The sequence below is a fragment of the Gouania willdenowi genome, unplaced genomic scaffold (genome assembly GCF_900634775.1).
Source record: "Gouania willdenowi unplaced genomic scaffold, fGouWil2.1 scaffold_332_arrow_ctg1, whole genome shotgun sequence".
Lineage (NCBI taxonomy): Eukaryota > Metazoa > Chordata > Actinopteri > Blenniiformes > Gobiesocidae > Gouania > Gouania willdenowi.
Window position 1 is genome coordinate 2,038,583 of NW_021145094.1, and position 21,261 is coordinate 2,059,843.

General features: G+C 36.0%; 1 long non-coding RNA gene across 2 annotated transcripts; it reads right to left on the reverse strand.

The window, feature by feature from the left end:
* Window positions 1–15,497: 15,497 nt before the first annotated feature.
* On the reverse strand, window positions 15,498–19,804 carry LOC114459629 (uncharacterized). 2 transcript variants are annotated; one of them, XR_003673432.1, is made up of 6 exons: window positions 19,746–19,804; window positions 18,209–18,257; window positions 16,841–16,909; window positions 16,038–16,196; window positions 15,609–15,957; window positions 15,498–15,527 (listed from the first exon to the last, which is right to left on the reverse strand). It is a non-coding gene; the product is annotated as an uncharacterized LOC114459629 (long non-coding RNA). The 2 variants fall into 2 exon arrangements; XR_003673431.1 differs by having other exon boundaries at window positions 15,609–16,196.
* Window positions 19,805–21,261: the final 1,457 nt, after the last annotated feature.

Genomic DNA, 21,261 nt, shown 5'->3' on the forward strand with positions numbered 1-21,261 from the left:
CTGACAGACAGAAACCAGATTCATGCAGCTGATGCATAGCCACACGTCAGGCTTCCATATAGGGGTACATGTTACCAGAGGGTTACACGTAACTACAGTGCTGACGTGACAAACATATATAACACTTGTGTCTCCCATCTCAAACGCTGCTCAGAAAACCCTTTAGTGCTCAGATAGTGAAACACAGCAAGCCCGTATCCAGACAAGAGCGTGTCGACCGCAGTGTTTGCTCTCATCTTTACAACATAATTTTTTGGTTGGTTTGTCTCAGTGACAAAAGTGTTTTGACCATAATGGCCCAAAAGTCCAGGAAAATATCAAAATATGAGTTTTGGTCCATATCGCCCATCCACGATACATTAAATCCCCTGCTGATACAATTCATCCTTGTTCCTGATTCAATTTGATGGAGATTCAATTCTACACAATGTGAACGATTGGATTGTGAATAATGTGATTCAACATGATGCAAAAAAATTAGACAAAAACATTGAATCGTAAATAAATAGCTGCAATTCAGCATGATACAAAAAATTAGACAAAAACATTTAATAGTAAATAAGTAGCTGCCATTCAGTATGGTACTAGAGGCAGAGGGTTTATCGTGTTCCTTATCAGCAGCAAATTTTACAAAAAAAGGCACATTTTGCTTATAATCTCTGCATCACTTTATGCTAATTCTTTTTTCCTCTTAAAAAGCATAATTAAAAAAACAGGCCTTTTCACAAGTACCATTGGAATTTGGAACCAGATTCAACATAAAGAACAGGAACTGGTTCCTCACATTTAGAACCAGTTTATCACACTGTCACAACTTAAACAGTAAACAGTGACATCATCACACTCAATGAGTGACTTAAAAATACACTTTCAATAGTACTACGTCCATATTCTTGTCTGCCACAGATGCTAATATGAACTGTTCAGCAGCTATTAGGCTTATACATTAACATTTCTAATATGAATAATACTAATAATAATAACCTTTCACTATTAGGTATTTCACAACTGCTTGTGCAAAGAAAGATTAAAACTATTATTTGTCACAAGTGAGCCCCTCAGTTTGCGTAAGGTTTAGCAGCACGACATTCTTCATAAACCACCTGCGTCTAATCAAGTTTATCATCTTTCTACGCCTGATTCAAAGTTTTTAGGTGAGCTGCTCTCACTTGTTGTGGTAGAAATGTGCTTCCAGGCTTCAGTCTTAAGTGTGAAGCAGTGATGATGCATTAAATGTGCCTCAGAAACACAGGATAGAATGAAATAAAACATAAAAACAGGAACAAGCGGATCAGAAAACGGATGGATGAAAAAAAAAAAAAAAACATTCTTTTGGCTCTTGGTGTGAAGCAGCCATGTTTATCCAATCCTTCAGTAATTAAAATGCATCATCCAGGTTATTTGTTCTTCTATGTGGCCCTGTGCCGACTCAGCGAGGGCTGCACAATTTTGACAAAAAACCTAATTGCGATTTTTCTGACAGATATTGCCAGCTCGGTTCGATTTACAATTTTTAAAAATATTTTAAATATTTAAATGCATATGTGCTTTTTTTCCATTCTTTTTTTAAACCAAATTCTGTTTTCCACATCAATTTTTTTAAATTCTGTTTTTTTAAGAAATATTAATCAATTTTTTCAGAAATTATTAGTTTTTAACTTTGTGAGGAAACAAAATACTAATAAATAAAAAACCCATAATTAAACAAAAACGTATATAAAAAAAAAAGTTTGGTTTGGATCTACAACCAAACTAGACAGACACAGACTACAAAGGATAATCAGGACTGCAGAAAAGATCATTGGTGTTGATCTGCCCTCCATCCAAGACTTATACCTGTCCAGGGTCAGGAAACAGGCAGGTAGCATCACTGCAGACCCCTCACACCCTGCACACAATCTGTTAAAACTCCTCCCCTCCGGCAGACGCTACAGATCACTGTACGCCAAAACTACCCGCCATAAAAACAGTTTCTTCCCCCAGGCTGTCACTGTGATCAATTCTAAACAGTCATAGAGTGTCAGACTTGGTTCTGTGAAATAACCTGGAACTAAACATAACAACCGTGGATCAATCTGTCACTGAGAATGTTCATGTATATACTATTTAATGTTCTCCTGCACTACTCATCAATGCACTACTCCACTATTATCTTATTATTATATTTTTTTATTATTATTATGATTTTACTTTTTTTATACTACTACTATATTATTATTATTATTATTATTATTATTATTATTATCATCTTGTTATTTTATTTAGTTTTGCACATTCTAGTCTAACTACTGTTTATATTTATGTTTATATTTATTATTATTTTTTCTAGTTGATTGTTATTATTTAATGTTTACACTATCAGAGAGAGCACAGTTCACCAAGTCAAATTCCTCGTGTGTATAACATACATTCCTGGTCAATAAAGTTGATTCTGATTCTGATAAAGTAAGATACAATTAAAAGGAAGATATAAGTTGTACTGTGAGGAAACAAAATAAATACCAATAAAAATGAAAACTATAAATAAACAAAAATCTATGTTTAAAATAATGAGTAAAATACAATAAAAGGTAGATATAAGTTGTAGTGATATGGATTATTCTAACTGCTCCTTTTTAATTATTCATGTCATATAAAGATGTATGAGAGCAGCATTAATGTCACTATATTTACCCTCAGGGATCAATGGTTTACTGAATCTGATCAGGTTTATTGATCAAGTTAATTTAAATTAACCTAATTTAAATGATCCTGAGGACATAACTCCAGACTATAATGATTAGCCTTTAGCCACAAGGAAATAAGAGGGAACAACCCCCCGCCCCAACCCCGGCACAGACGCCAGCACCCCCCAGCGTGCCCACAACCACACACCAGCAAGGCAGGCTGTCCCGGGCCAGCACACCTCGGGGACCGCCCCCAAGGCAACCACAGTAGTCCACCAAGCCACACTTGAAGGTCAGCGGCACCCCCACGCCGCACCAAGCCACCAGCCCGAAGAGACCCCCAGCAACACCCCCAGAGACCCACCGCCCCACCCTGATGTATTTGTACTCTACACGGCAGCCCAGCCATCAACAGAGAGGCCGGGCCCCCACCCGGCAGGCCCAAATGTGTGAACCTACCCACCACGCTGTTACTCTACATCTCCATTCCCCAATGGAGATGTACTTCCCTGTGTGAATGTGTGTTACTGAATTTATGAGGTGCAATTAAAAGAAAGGGGATGGAGGGGAGCGGTGCACCCCACAGAACCTTTGTGTATACAGTATGGGTGGAGGTGGTGGTCGTACCCTCCGGGGGGTGGTGTGTTGAGGTGTGATTAGGGATGTAACGATTAATCGAAAGGCAGTTAAAAATCGATTCATAGGTACCACGGTTTACATCGATGCTCTGAAAATTGAATCGCAGTACTTTTTTTAAACAGCAGAGGGCGCTATATATTAATCCTTCCAGAAGGATTCATTCAAGATTTATTTTTCGTTAAATTGCATAATTTTGCATAGTTTATCAAGGGATTCTTTTGACAATGAAAAATAAAAGGAAAATAGTATAGTATTTTCCCCAAAAAAATAAAGGAATATTTTTAAGTCATTTGTCTACATTCCCATTTTGTAAAATAAATCGTGAGAAAATCGTATCGTGAACCCAGTATCGTGAATCGAATCGTATCGGGAGTTGAGTGAATCGTTACATCCCTAGGTGTGATATATGGATATTTTAATTTATCTCCTTCTCCTGTGTCCGTGTCTCACACATTGCTCCTTAGGCATTTTGTTTTTGGAAATCAAAGCCAGATGTGATCATTTGATCCATATAGAAATGTGTTACTGCCTTTTGCTGACCAACCAATTTATTCTGATAACAGCTAAGCATGGCACATGTTGTGTCTTTTCACTGTTGGCTTTTATTTCCAGAGGTGGCAAAATATTAAGAACCATTACCCTCTTTATATTCATCTCAACTTTTATAATTTGTTTAAACCTCTAAAAAATACAACCTTCAAGCAAGTGATTATGAGCTTGTTTCTATGTTAGCTATGGTCCATTGTGGATTTAATGAGCTTTCATACACGTTTAAAACTTTCAGCAAAGTGATAACACTATGAACACAATCTATGAAAATATCTTTTAACATATTTTATCTTTTATCGTTTTTATCTTATTTTATGTTTGGGTTTTAATTGGCAATGTTGTGTAATGTGTTTGAATCTGTTTATTTTTTTAATTCATTAAAAACACCACAAAGCAGTCACGTTTCAATGTGTACTATTAAAATATTTAACAAACGTCGTATGATCAGTTTTTATTCAAACATCACATCCCAGCAGCTCTGTCGTAAAGATTGTGAGTGAAGGAAGTAACGTAGGGTTAGGGTCACTTAGGATTGGTTACCGAAACAGCCAATCAGAATTTGCCCTGTCTGGTCTGACTCCTGATTGGTTGACTTTGTGGCACATTGTAACACTGTCATGTTGAGCGAGCGTACGGGTAGAGCTGAGCACACAGGGAGTGCAAGACAGAGAGAGAGAGAGTATGAACAGGTAGAAACACTGTGAGGGAGCACATGGGGAAAAATGAGGAAAACTGTTGTTAATGCACACTTACAGTATGTGTACAAGCATGAAAAATTATTTTTTGAGCACATTATTGATTATTGTTCACTCAAACTGCTCTGTTTTGCACTTTATTATAACTTTTACACAAAATATAATTTTGAGTTTTTGCAAAGTTTTTGTCCTCAAAACTGCGCATTAATTGTTCATAAACCCCCCTCCTCCTCTACTCACTCACCTCTGCAGTGACAACATGGAGACAGAGTCCACCACCGAAGAGTTGATTAGAAACACCCCCCCCCCAGATTTGTTGTCATTATAACTTAGATGTGTACATAAGAAAATATCACATCAGAATATAAAATTACTAACCATCTTAAACAGACGAACGGAGCTCAAACCTATATCCCCCTTTCTACTTTGTGGCGGGGGATACTAATAATAACTAGGACTGCAAGCAGTTATGAAAGGGGGCCAAGCATTCCCCCGCGACTCGGCCCCCAGGTTTTGCGGAGCCCGTGGAATTATGTCACGAAGTATGACGGGCTGGGGTAAGCGTCAGGACACAGGCCAACGTGCCATTTGTAGTGAACACATGGATATAAAGTTTATGAAGGTGTGATTTAAAATGTGAAAGTTACAGGACAAAATGCGTTTGCTCCCATTATAGCGCCACCTAGTGCCTCAGGAGCGACCCATGGTCATACCTACCAAATTTGGTAAAAATCAGTCTTTCCATTTAAGAAATACATTTCACATATATGCAGTGCCCCATAGTGGCCTAAATTATTCAAACTTGGCTCATACCCCCACAGTCACATGCTAACAATTAATTAAACTAAAATGTAAGTCAAAAATAAAGTACACACAATTAAAAAGTAGATATAAGTTGTAGTGTCATGTATTATTGTGACTTCTCCTTTTTACCTGATTTCCTCTCAGGGATCAATGATTTACTGAATCTGATCAGGTTTATTAATTAAGTTCTGATCAACTTAGTTTAAATTAGGCTAATTTAAATTATCTTCTGTGTAATGTGGAATTTGATGTTGACTAGATGTTACACTTTGTTACTTTTGTCCCTCATAGTCAGGACTAAAGTAACACCATGCAATACACTGAAGTTAGAAAACAAAAGATCTTAAATTAAGTATAAACTTTGATTGTTTTCATTGTTGTGTTTCATTAGTTAATTTTTTATTAATTAATTATTTCAACATGCATTTTACTGTAGCTCTGATGAGACGTTAGAATGTAACATTGTAATAACGTTGCTCCAACGGACTTTTATTTTGTAAACCAGAAGTTCTCACTGAAATGGTTGTACTTGAGGTAGCTAGCTGACTGCGAATGTGTAGCTACTAGACACAGACAAAAAGTTGGAATAAAAGGAACTAAATTACAGCACGGAATGAGTTATTCTTAGTTAACCAGACAAAACCAGCAGGGGAAGATGATTAAAGCTGACCACGTTTTCTTAGAGCACCGCTGCGCTACACAAAACACAGACGGAGCTTCACAGGTACAGCAAAGTTAAGGAGCATTAGTAGTCAGTGATGATTTGTGTTGTTATAGATGGTGTTTGTGGTGGTTTAAGATGAGTTTAATGCAGCCAGCACAGGAGGAGAGAGGGTGGTGCACCTAATAAGCGGTCCCCGGAAACATTTCCCCATAAAAAACCTTCTTTGCCCAACGGTAACGGCGTTTCATGCCGATTTTGTTCATTTCCCCGTTTAAGCAATTTTTTTGGTCGATTCCGTTAATGCAGATTTTATAGGGCAACCAAAACTGTGGCTTACCAAATCGCTAAAGACACGGTCCCCATAATAAGAAAGTCTATGACATGCTCAGTAAAACACTGAGGGGCGGATTCACTAAGAGCTGAAATAAAGGGTGGTAAATGAGTTGCTTCTCTAAATCCTTTAGTGAGGCAGTTTCCTCACCTGCTGCGAGGAATTCACTAAGATTGTAGCAATGATTAGTGCACTTGCAGAAGTGGTGGAGATCGTCCTATTTAAATGAGCGTTTTGCTCATTCAATGTGGAAACGTGAGTGCACAGAAGCACACAATGACATTTGAGTTAAATTGGAGGCAGATGGACTTCTCTGTCTACTGTACAAACATTTTATAATGTAGAAAACTAAAGAAACAATAAAAATGTTTCTGTAACTTAACTCTGATCAGTCCATGAAAAACAGACAGATTTGGACAAGGCCTGGGCCGATAATCGATAAATCAATTAACCGGACGGTAAATAAAATTAACTCGGTGAGGTTTCTGGCCTCGGTATATTGCCATATTCATGGTGGAGCGCCTGTAGGTTGCGGCTGCACAAACTAGCATGAGCAACAAATATAAAACAGCAGTCATTTCTAATAATTTCTCAGTGAACCTGCAGCGTAAATAGTATACCACCGCCAGGCAGTGTTGTGCTAGTTACTGAAAAAAGGTAACTAGTTACCATTACTAGTTACTTCATTCACAAAATAACTCAGTTACTATTTTGATTACTTACACCAAAAAGTAATGCGTTACTGGAAAAAGTAACTTTTGAGTTACTTAGAATTACAGAATGTATTTATTTTGGGTCATTTGTGTCCATACAGATTCATATCAGTGCTGTAATAATATAATAATCCACTGTTGATCAACTGCCGTAGAACAACCATCAAAAATGTGCATATAAAGCACAAAACAGCTGCTCCAAAATTAAAACTGTAATTTTTCAGCCTTAGCACAGTAATGTAAAGTAAGCTGTGCATATTCCAGGTGCACATTCTGCTGTTGAAAATGCCTATAAAAATAAATGTGGAAAAACAAATTCACAACATTTTTCTCAGCTACAAAATGCTAAACACATCAGGCTAAAGAGCTGCTGTTAGCAGTGACTCAGCAGCAGTGCTTATTTACAACAACATACCGTGCAATAGTTTGGCTGATCTGTCCCTGGATGACAGTCACAGTCCGTTAAATTCCAGCCGCAGTGTTAGCTTAGTGTCCAGAACTGATGGACTATGATGCCAGGCCAGATGTTCAGCTGTGGTTCTCCCAGGGCAGGGGTCTGCAACCTGTGGCTCTGGGGCCTAATGTGGCTCTTTGACTCTATGCAATGGCTACTTATAGCTTTAAAAAAAACTATTGAAAAAAATAGCTATTTTCTTACAGAGGCTATTAATGATTAATGACAAATAAAATCAAGATATAACAATTTGTTAAGCTAAAATAAATCACATTGTGCAATGACTCAGCACTTTCCTACTTCACCTCCTGCAACATTTACAGACCATCAACTTTCCTGCACCTGTGGCTAACCTTAAGTTTTAAATCCCTGGTAAGAAACTAAACCAACAAAAACACTATTCTGGAAGAAAATAGAGATTTAATTGTGTGGGAACAGATTCATTTAACCACCAATGTACAGGTTAAATATGTATGTTTTATGTGTGGCAAGAAATGAGTAATTAGCATGTGTTGATCACATGATCATGTGTTATCAAACTCAAGTTACTTTTTGTAGACTTTCATATACATTAACTAAAAAAATCTTCTTTATAAACATTGTGTTCATGTAAACTGAGATGTGTAAGAATTTGAAGATGAAGATACTGTTTAATTTCTTGATGTCAATTTATTTTATTTTAAACTGTTTTTAAGTTTCCATTTACATGATCAATATAAATCAAATTAAACATTATTCTATATAATTATAACTGTATATAATATAATACACTGTATTGTCTTCATAGAGAAGGTATTTATGGCTCCAGGAGGACTTTAATCCAGGTGAGATGAGGTTAAATGGTTCCTTGTAGAGTAAAGGTTACAGACCCCTGACCAGGGGAAGAGGGTTAGGAGACCCCACTATCAGAGCTGGACCCTCTCAATTTAATTCCATGGGGTGAAACAATGTGATGCTAAGTTGGTTATGCTACTGTTAACTAGGGATTGACCGATTTTTAGGGCCGATACTGATTTTTCCCCCATCAGCCTTACCCAATGACTGATACAGACTGCTGATTTTCTTGAGCCGATACTACTTTTGCTCCCTCAATTTACATCATAAAAATTACACAATGATGATAACAAATGATACAAGTCTCAATTTAAAAAAAAAGGAACATTCATTGGAATTAACAAAGGTGAGGTAGAACGACACCAAGTAAAAAATATTTAACAAATAATAAAAACAGGTGATGTAGAAGAAGAACAAATAAAAAATAGAGTGAGTTATCTCATGAAATATTATGAAAGAACTGTTTGTCCTTGTCCTGAAAATAGCTTTGACAAAAGTTGGCCTGACTGAAGATGCATTTTATTAACAGGATTATTGAGTATAAAGATATAATTATAGTATTAAACACAAAAAGAAACCATGAATAATAGTCCATTCCAACACAACCCCACACCATAAATTAACAGAGGAAAATAACGTGATGTCAGATGTGCATTAAGCAACAAACTGTCTAAGTTTCTGTTCTAAATTACATCAACATTAACATTAAGAATAAATATTCAAACAAGTCATAAACTGCTTCTCAAAGTTAAAACCTACTCAGCGCAGCACTGAGAGAGAAGCAGAGAAAGAGGGAAAGAACACAACACGTGGACCCACAGAACAACAGTTAAAAGATGCTTTGAAAGTTTAAAACTTGCCGTTGGGATTGAATAACTTGTGTTGAAAAATATGAAAAAACAATTGTCATAAAATACAATAAAAGCTCAAATGTTATATAAAATATACCTGCACATTTTTTTTCAGTCAATCTCCATTTATTAGAAGCGTTTTTTGCATTATATTAATGATTTAAACTTTTTTTTTTAACCCACGCTTTTCACAGAGACAGTATTTCATTGACGGTCCCTAAATTCTAACAACATGTAGGGCTCTATGAAATCAGTTTTATTTTTTTCCAAATTCCGTTTTTTTCACTTTAATTTTTTAAAATTATTTATCATTTTTTAAGGAAAATATTAGTTTTTAACTCCTGTGAGGAAACAAAATAAATAATAAATAAAAAAACTCATAATTAAACAAAAATGTAAGTCAAAAATAAAGTACATACAATTAAAAGGTAGATATAAGTTGTAGTGTCAGTGTCAGTTCTGATCAACTTAGTTTAAATTAACCTAATTTAAATGATCCTATCTTCTGTGCAATGTGGAATTTGATGTTGACAAGATGTTGCACTTTGTTACTTTTGTCCCTCATAGTCAGGACTAAGTAACACCATGCAATACACTGAAGTTAAAAAACTAAAGAAAACAAAACATCTTTTTTAGGAAAACAATAATGTTCTGGCTAATAAGCCATGCACTCTCTAAATAGAAAAAAAAACCATTACATTTAATATATATATATAAATTATGTATGAACTTTGTTTTCATTAGTTCATTTTTTATTAATTTATTATATCAACATGAATTTTACTGTAGCTCTGATGAGATGATGTTAGAATGTAACATTCTAATTATGTTGCTCCAATGGACTTTTATTTTGTAAACTGGAAGTTCCCACTGAAACAGGTGTACTTGAGGTAGCTAGCTGACTGTGAATGTGTAACTACGAGACACGGACAAAAAGCTGGAATAAAATAACTAAATTACAGTACAGACTGAGTTATTCTTAGTTAACCAGACATAACAGTTCGAACACTGAGCAGGTGAAGATGATTAAAGCTGATCATGTTTTCACGGAGCGCCGCTGCACTACACGAAGCACGTGCAGAGCTTCACAGGCACAGCAAAGTTAAACGAGCACTAGAGGTTCTGTAGTTAGTAGTCAGTGATGATTTACGTTGTTTTAGAGGTTGTTTGTGGTGGTTTAAGATGAGTTTAATGCAGCCAGGACAGGAGGAGAGAGGGTGGTGCACCTAAGTTCATAGCAGAGCCTTCAGCATGTTCCTCACTGAACCATGACAGAGTGGGCGGGACGCATTTAAGTGAAGCTACCGCTGGTATGGAGAGTGGATAGTGCCACTGCTAACCTACCACAGGAGACAGTCGTGTTAAATCAACGTCTGAATTGGATGACGTTACTACGCTGTCGCCATGGCTGACGTGTTTGTAAGGAACCTATTTACACTAAGTTAGGAATTGTTTTATTTATTTATCGTTTTGTCGTGTGTTGTCATGTTTTTATTTACATTTCCATTTAGTGATGAGCCTTAGGATTTATTATTTTTTAATGAAAAGATGTACGTTGGTTAAAAAGATATAAAAACAGTGGAGCTACGCTGTGTAAAAACAATAATATTCCTGATATAAAATGTCTCACTGGTACAGACTAAGTCTGCAACTAACCACTATTTTAATAGTCGACTAGTTATTGATTATTGAAACGATTAATCGACTAATCAGATGACAAATCATACATTTATTTGTTCTATAACGCCACAATCTTTTAAATTTAGCTTGGGATAAATTACGACAAATAAAAACAATAAATAAAACAATTCCCAACTTAGTGTAAACAGGTTCCTCACAAACACACACCAAAAAAACTGAATATGTCATATGCTTCAGTAATAACATTTACACATTAAAAACTTTGTGCATATGCTTCATTCCATTAATTTTATTGTATATTATTTTTTTGTTATTAATAATGAAATTATTTTCTAAAAAATAAATAAAAAGCACATGAAAAGCAAAAATAACTACATTAGTGTTATTACTGTTTAATATAAACCACTGCTGCTGAATCTAGTTTAGTTTATATCTAATGAATTACATAAAGTTATGGTTGATAATTATTTCTGATTACTATTAATAAACCAGATCAAGCTGATGATTTAATCATTCAGGATATTTAGGTTTAATAATCACGGGACGAGAACAGACTGAACAAGCTGGTGAGGAGGGCCAGCTCCGTCCTGGGCTGCCCCCTGGACTCTGTGGAGGAGGTGAGGGACAGGAGGGTATTAGCCAAGCTCACCTCCATCATGGACAACACCTCCCACCCACTGCACGGGACTGTGGAGGAGCTGAGCAGCTCTTTCAGTGGCAGACTGAGACACCCTCAGTGCAAGAAGGATCACTACCACAAGGCCTTCATCTCCACTGCTGTTACACTGTACAACAAGACCCTAAAGTAACATGTGCAATAATAACCCCCCTTTGCAAAACTACGTGCAATAATCTCTATACCAGCATCACTTTATTCCCTGTAGCAGCGTCACTTCCTGACAACCTGCACTAAAACTGTAAACTTTTATTCAATTTGTATTTATTCTTATAACTCCATCCCCTTAAGATGTTTGCTTTTACTTAATGTACATAAGATACCTCTTTTTACTATTTAACTGTCTGCACATTTCTTGTCTATTCTGCACACCCTGAGTGATCTTTCTGAATGCCAAATGTAACAAATAATTTCTCCATTGTGAGATCAATAAAGGATTATCTTATCTTATCTCTTATCTTAATAGTTACATTACTGTCTAATAGGACCTGCTTTATCTGTGAACACGTGAAATATAATTCAATATATTACGTTTCACAAGCTGGCAACGACGTCGTAACGTCATCCAGTTCAGATGTTGATTTCACACGACAGACTCCTGCGGTAGGTTAGCAGTGGCACTATTCACTCACCATAGGCTAGGGTTAGCAGTGGCACTATTCACTCACCATAGGTTAGGGTTAGCAGTGGCACTATCCACTCACCATAGGTTAGGGTTAGCAGTGGCACTATTCACTCACCATAGGCTAGGGTTAGCAGTGGCACTATTCACTCACCATAGGTTAGGGTTAGCAGTGGCACTATCCACTCACCATAGGATAGGGTTAGCAGTGGCACTATCCACACACCATAGGTTAGGGTTAGCAGTGGCACTATCCACTCACCATAGGATAGGGTTAGCAGTGGCACTATTCACTCACCATAGGATAGGGTTAGCAGTGGCACTATTCACTAACCATAGGTTAGGGTTAGCAGTGGCACTATCCACTCACCATAGGTTAGGGTTAGCAGTGGCACTATCCACTCACCATACCGCTCGCTGTTGGTGTTGGGAGGAGAATAGCCAACGTGAAACCAAGTTCACCGCGGTGGACACAGTTATAAGGACTGATTGGAATTTATCTCATCAATATCTCACCATCTAAAGAAGACACGAGCACAATCTCCACCTATGTGTAAACTACACAGCTGGTTTTATCATTAGTCTATCAAACCACGCTAACAGAATTCAGTCACCAGTTAAACACAGTCACTACTCAAACTATAACACCGGCTAGCTAGCGGGCTAAAGGCTAACCACGTAGCCTCGCTGTTTGTAACCCATATTTAACAGTGAATAATAAGATGATCTGCTCCAGCTGTGTATGATAAACTACAGGAACTTTAGCAATGACTGTATATTCATCATCACTAAGTCTATAAACAATAACATGATGAACACAGACAGGATGCTAACGTTAGCATCCTGTCTGTGTTCATGAAACCTCCACATCAGCCTAAATGCACTTTAAAACCATCAGAGGCTTTCAGTAAAACCATTAAAATAGTGTTTTTACTCTAAAACCATCAGTTAAACCATTAAAGTAGTGTTTTTACCTTCAGTCCTGACGGAAGGTGAACTTTAATCAGCTTCGGTGCTCAAGAAGCGATGGCTCCGTGTTCACAGATAGTAAAAGATGGAGGAGGAAGAAACACGATCGGTTCAACGCATGCGCGGAGACGTCACTTCCTACACTTGTAAAAAAAACAAAAAAAAACCAACTAATAATATTGTGCCGTGATATTTTAAATGGAAACGACCGTAAGACATTTAAAAATTATTGTTATAATATATATGTAAATATTTAACTGTTTTGTGGTGTGTTTAATTGTTAATTACAAAAAAAAAAAAAAAACATAGAAAAACCCTGATTTAGACGTTCACACTCGTAACATACTTGTCAAGATGGATTCATCCATGTACCATCAGCAAATAACACGTTAATAAAATACTTATGGATACTAAAATAATATGATTATACTAATAAAATAATAATAATAATAATATATTTATATGAGTTATTTATATTTTGTTTAAAAATTTAACACACTCCTTCAACTGGCAATGTTTGTTATTTCAATGATCAGATTTATTATTATTATTATTTTTTAAAAGAACAACACACATTCATAAACGTTTCAGTAATAATGTGATTGATAAATAATTACAATTATGGTGTAATTATAATGGTAATTTAAAAAATCTGTTGCTGTTGTAATTCTAATCAAATTGTAATTGGTTCAGATAATTGACATTGTAAATTGTAATTGGCATGAAAATTCTATAAAAATTGTCAATTACAATTGAATGCAAAACTGGGAAACCATGTTATAGTTCTATGTACAGTTCTACACATCTGTAATAAACAATTTTTAAAATATATTTTATATCACAAAAACTGCTGGTCACTGTAATCGTAAATGAATTGTAATTGAAAACGTAATTGTAACTGAAAAATGTATTTGACCCCAACCCTGGATCAGGGGTTCTCAACTGGTCTCACCCTGGAACCCACATTTTACCACAGTCATTAAATCGTCATTTAGAATTCAACCAAACAAATTTAGTTTTTCAAAAATAGCTGCTGAAAACACACATATATAATTTTTTTTTTTTTTTTTAAATATAAATATATATTATGTACAACATACATTTCACAGAAGGTCTGTCAAAAAATGTTTCTTTCAAATTAAGAGACAAGTCCAAATGAGAGACATTAGGAATTTATTCATTTATGATTAGCTGTCTACGACCCAACAAGTTCAGGTTCAAGACCCACTTTGAGCTCCAGACCCACCAGTTGAGAATCACTGACGTAGATTATCCAGTGTTTACCAGTTAAAAAAATAAAGAGATTTTTCAAGCCTTTTTCTTTATCTACAAACCTTTTCAAAATAAAATAGTAACATGCTGACTTTGTGATAAATAGTAAATAACAGTTTAAATAAATCCAGTGATGTTTGGTTGAACCTGAGGAATTATTTACATTTTATTTTTTATTGACAGATATTTAACTTATTTTGATAAACAGGTTTTGCCGCTGGGTGGAGCTGCTTTATATACTTGGGTTGGACGGACACGCCTCCGTTTCTTCTTCTCCGCTTTTCTCCAAGTTTGAAGCAAACATTCTGTCTCACAGGTGGTTGTGATGACGTAGCTCAGCCTTCATCATCATCATCATCATCATCATCACTGTCCGTCTCGCTCAGCTTCACTTCCCTCCATAATATTTCTTCTTCTTCTAGTTTAACGGTAGTCATCATCCAGCTCTGTCCGTCCTCCATTTCACTGCTTTGTTCCTGACTCTAGCTGGTTGCCAGATACAAACGATGATTCCCCACATGAAATATGTTGAATATCCACAGAAATGCCCCAAAAACCATCCGTTCATCATCCAAATAAAACATAAATATCACCTTTAACCAACGTTAAACTGTTTGATCACTAAGTTAGTTATTTTATAATCTCACAATCAGCAGGAGAAATACTCAACCTGGCAACCACTCAACTGTTGTGCTGACGTCACAACCAACTTTTTTATAAACTTTATGACAAACCAGTCAGAATAAATGTGTTTAATGGTGATTTAAGAGTGAATAAAGTAGTTACAGTCTGAAGGATTTGGTCTGTGGATGATTTAATGGATTTCAGAGGAAATTTGTTGAGTATAAATTAATTTATGATTAAATTATGATGGTTTGTTCTCAGAAACAATAGAAAAAGATCTAATGAATAAATATTTAATGAGCAGTGAAAGTAAAGTCACTGTAGATCACATTAAATCTACAGTTGCTTTTACTTTATTTGAAAAAAAGTGTTTATTAAAAAAGAGAAATAAATTATTTAAGCAGACATTGAACCATGTTTTTCTTCTTCCTTTGAAAATAAATTATATTTTAAAAGTTATTAACTCTGATTTTAGTGAAACAGTTTTTCTTTGTTCAAGTCCCACTTGTTATCCTGCAAACACCTGCAACACACAGACAGTGTTTACCAGTGAGCTGTGACATTCATCCTAGTCTGGTAGACACCATTAGGAGAGGACACCTACTTCAGGGACCATTCCAGGTTCATGTCTGACTTCAGGGAGAAGGTGCTGAGCATCTCCTGCTGTGGGGCAGTGAGGGTGGGCACTGGGCTGGAGGAAGGGGGCGGGGCACAAAAGCTCTGCTGATCTGCTCCGTTGTAGCCATTCTGATGAAGAGCTGGTCGTTGATGATGTTCAAGTATGAACGAGGACCACAGGGTTCAAAGGTTAGAGACGTTCTATGGTGTTAATATTACAGTAATGTAGGTCACACCAAGGCTGTGTCCCTATAGTCCCTCCTATCTCCTTTCCTATCCACTGTCCTTTAACACCTGGAAGTGTTTAAGTGGTGGTTGTGATAAAAGAGCGTTTTCTGAGGAAAGGAGGCGTGGCCGTAGGATTATTACATCACCTAGTGGAAGTGCGTCTGATCGTCAAAACAAACGTGATTACCTTTTCCTAACTCTTCTCCTAACACCTTTCCTTAACTCCATGACGTGTAGGCGTTTACGTCCACGGTGAAAGAGATGATGTCATGCTGGGTTTATGGCAGCTCGTTGAGGAACGTCACCACATTCAGTCGTGTGTGCTTCAGCAGATGGAAACGCATCACTAGGACAGGTGAAAACAAGACAAACATCAGGTGTGCTCCATCATTACTAGGGTTGGGTATCGGTTACTACTCGCTACTTTTTCAACGCTTCTGGTGCAAAATCATTACTTTAAACTAACTTCAAAATATCAAAATGCCCTTTTATTTCCAGAGTCAAATTTAACACATTTAACTCAAATTAACAAACAAACTATTATTAGATAAACTTCACATCAGCGTTTCCCACACATTCATTTATTTATGGTGGATAATGTCACGCACCTTCTTTCAGGCCGTGTTTTGTGTATGTGCTACGGTTAGAAATGAGGTCATTGATCAATGATCTGAGCAGCAGCAACAACGTCATGTGTATCAAGTAATGTGTGACACCGACATCTTTGTTCTTATTGGGCCCGCTTACTAGCGTTTCCATGGGAACTGCTCCCATTGTCATTCCAGGTTTCGGCACCAAACCCTAATCATTACATCAGAGCCAAAGCAGCTTCTCTGTGTGATCACATGGTCAACATTTAGCAGGAGAAATGAGACGTTCATTACAGAAAAGAAAAGGCTTGAATCTAAAAATATAGTGGCTTCTATATTCTTGTACTTTGACAAGTGACGTTTTGAACACAACAGACAATTCAGCATCACACTGACTAACCTTACAAGGCGGGAGAGTGGTGGGTGTGTCCACATCAAAGCCAATGGGTGGGGGGAGGTCATTTCCATCCTGATGAGGGACAATATACAGTTTAGTACAAGTTGGAAAACATCAGTTGATCTGGTGAATATCTGGTGTTATATGAAACATAACATTCTCCTTAAAAACCACTGGAACAAAACACAAACTAAACTCAAGGTACCAGAACAAATGTAATCTGTGACCTCTGAACTAATCTGGTTGGTCCATGTGGATAAAAACAAAGTAAATGAACCAGTAATAATAAATATATAGTGACTGGTACATCGTACTCAGGTCTAAAGCTGTAGAACTCATTACCACAGAACTTAAAACCATATCTGAGTTTAAAATGTTCACTTCTAGGGTTTAGTCTGAAAACAAACCAAAGTAAATAACACTGAGTCTGTGTGAATGTACGTGTGATGGTGTGTGTATGTGTGTGATTGAAAAAGTTTTATACAAATGTTGTATTCATGTATTTTATTATTGTAAATTGTGTAAAAAGGCCCAACCAGGGACATGAGCTGTGAATTAGCATTAGCTAGAAGCTCTTTATGCGTCACATCAGCTGTAAACCTTTATTGTAATTATGTTGATTACATCGTCTCTGAAAAATAAAGAAGTAAATATTTGGGGGGAATAAAACTATTTAATTATTTGATGATTTTTCATCTTGTAAACAACTACAATAAACTGTACTTATAGCTGCTAGATGTGATCTTTTTATTTATTTATTTCTTTTAATCAGATAAAGACATATTGTAGACCTCAGATTAATATATGTTAGATCACTCTCAATGTAAAAGGTTGAAATTGTTGCTTGAAACTTTATTTCATTCATATCAGGATTTCTGAGTGGCTCCATTTACGTTGTGGTTTGTCCCCATGATATCACATCACTACGCGAGGTATTCAATTTCATCTGAATATATAGAACTTTCTGTGTAAATACACTTCCACCACTGTTTTTACCACAACATTCAGTCTGTGAAAACACCAGAATTGTGTTGGGAAGTTTATTTGACAGAATTAAGTACACCTCTATCCTATTCTATGGGACTTCACATCCCACAATGCAATGTGCAAAACTCAGAACAAACTTTCAAGCTGCAATTACAACTTTTTTTATTATTTTGTCGTGCAATTGATGTTTGAGTTATAGATCTATGGAGGCCTACACCATGTCTTTATCTGATAGATAATTATTGTTCACAGCAGCTTTAACACAACTGATAATTGACTAAAAGACTTTAAACACTAAGGTCCTCTAGTATCAACACTATGGTGGTAGAAATGAAGAGTGAGTGACCATAAACTGCTGATGAATGAATGAGTGAGTAGACCTACCAACTTCAGAAGCTGAGGAACCTTCTAGAACACAGCACTGGTATGTAAACTAAATAGAAAAGCAGAAGAATTAGTGTGAGAATTCAAAGTTGACACAATAAGCTGATCACTGTAAAACTCAGTAAGACCTGCTGCTCCACTAACACATTCATTTTGTTCACTGCTGTGCTGTGTAGAACAGCTGGGAGATCACATCTGCATTTAGAAACATCTGTTTCAATATGAGGATTTCAGCTTCCTTATTGTTGAGTATACGCTAACATACATGTCTGACCATGTCCCACGTTCACCTGAACGCCCACCCTGGAGTGTACTTACCAGCAGCTAAACTCACCCTCTGCCCCATTTTGGTGATACACACAGATTAGACGTGGCAAAGCAACACATACACAAACACGGTCGACCAGTTTGAGCTGAAAACTGCCAAACAAATGGTTTTTTCTAGAGAGAGAAGTGATACGCTGCTGGGAGAGAGGTGGTTACCACCAGTCTGGTCTTAACTCCTCCCACTCTGGTCAATATGCAGGACAACCAACGAGTCACCGTCACTCAAGAACAAAACAGAGTCTGGGTGAAAAAAATATCAAGTACATTTTACAGACACATTGTTAAAAAAAAAAAGAAAAAAAGAAGCTGGTCAGGATGTGTTGAAGGAGTGAGTCTGATTATCAGCAGAGAAACCTGAAGACACCGTGAAACCAGAAGGACAGGAGGTGTCTCCATGTGCTAAACCCAGCAGTCCCACCACACATCCCAGTTACTGTTTCTGTTAAAGAAGAGCTGAACCATTCATTGCATTTGTGATATTATCACAATATCATAAAACAAGATTTTCTACTCGCAAAGGCTGCATTTTTGTTTTTTTCTTGTCCTGTTAATTTCAGAGTGTTTAAGAAGTACAGTCCACATGTTTACATGTTTCATGAAACGTGAAATTAATTAGATATGTTGAAGAGGTAAAGCCACAGATTTGTTTCCTCTCAACTTTTAACATTTTTTTTTTAATTTTTTTTTAAACATGGTGGGCTTCACTACCCCAGACTTAGCATGTTTTCTGGGACAAACCCTGGGTCAGGATCCAAAAGTGGGTCATGAACAGCTGGTCAAAATAAATAAATACTTAAGTTAATGTCTCTCATGTTGGACTTGTCTTTTATTTTGAAATAAACTTTTCTTTTGATAGGCATGCTGTGAAATGCATGTTGCACAGGAAAATATATAGATTTATATTTTAAAAAATATTATAAATGTGTGTTGTCGACAGCTATTTTTAAAGACTACATTTGGTTGGTTGAGTTCTAAAAAAAAAGTGGGTCATGATTTAACATTAACATAAAGTGTGTTTTTCTGTAGTTTGTTCTCTGTGTTCCACTGAGTACACACAGGTTGTTCCACCTTTACATCGTCACATATTGATAGGTGAGTGTGAATGAAGTGGGTCACCAGTTAAACTAGTCTCCAGTGTGTGTGTAACAGCGGATGAATGTGGTGAGTGAGTGAGTGAATGAATGAATGGAAACACACGGAGTGTTCTAACCTCTTCCTTCACAGAGCACACATCTGAAAACTCCTCCGTTTCTTCTTCTCCGCTTTTCTCCATCTTTGGAGCAAACATTCCGTCCCACACATGGTCGGGATGACGAAGCTCCTCAAGCACAGCTTTCCTCCTGCAGCCTTCATCATCATCATCATCATCACTGTCCGTCTTACTCATACTCAGCTTCACTTCCCTCCTTAATATTTGTTGCTTTTCCTCTTCTTCTTCTAGTTTAACGGTAGTCATCATCCAGCTCTGTCCGTCCTCCATTTCACTGCTTTGTTCCTGACTCTAGCTGGTTGCCAGATACAACCGACGATTCCCCGCATGAAATATGTTAAATATCCACAGAAATGCCCCAAAAACCATCCGTTCATCATCCAAATAAAACATAAATATCACCTTTAACCAACGTTAAACTGTTTGATCACTAAGTTAGTTATTTTATAATCTCACAATCAACGGGAAAATACTCAACCTGGCAACCACTCAACCGTTGCGGTGACGTCACAACCAACTTCTTTTTATAAACTATATTGACAAACCAGTCAGAATAAATGTGTTTAATGGTGATTTAAGAGTGAATAAAGTAGTTACAGCCTGAAGGATTTGGTTTGTGGATGATTTAATGAATTTCAGAAGAAATTGTTGAGTAAATTATAATTTATGATTAAATTATTATTGGTTTGTTCTCAGAAACAATAGAAAAAGATCTAATGAATAAATATTGTACAAGCAGTGAGAGTAAAGTCACTGTACAGCACATTAAATCTACTGTTCATTTTACCTTATTTAGAAATATATCTATATATATTTCTATATATATGAATTTAAACTTTAAAAAAAAGTATATATATATATATATATATATATATATATATATATATATATATATATATATATATATATATATAAAACAAATCATTTTTTACAAGTTATCAACTCAAATTTTAGTAAAAATATAATATATTATTCTAATGATATAATATATGTGTTTGCTGAAGGCTAAAGAAAGTCATTTTAAATTGTTAAATAATATCTACACATGTAATGATTTCTTACATCAAATGTTCATTAAATGAGATCCTTTATTCGTCCCACAAGAGAAAATTTACTTTTCAGTTTCATCTCCGTCCAAGAAACATGAAAACACAATCACATATAACATGGAGGACAGGAGGTATATTTATATTTATAGTAAGACAGTTGAGATTTGTTTTGTTTTTGTTTACATGTAAACACACAAATATGTTACACATTTCATTACAGAATTATATTCTGGGTCTGAATTCTGGTTTTCAGATTAAGTTTGTTTTAAAATTTAAGGAAAAAAGTAAAGTTTTATTTTTTTTATTTTTGTAAAACTAAATTTTTCATTCACAAAAGTAGATATTTAAAGCTGTTTTCACATTCTCTAAATGAGTTAAAAATATTTAAAAACTATTTAACATGTGTCTGCTACATCACAATAAACACAATCTGATTTCTGCAAAATAGATTAATTCATAATAATATC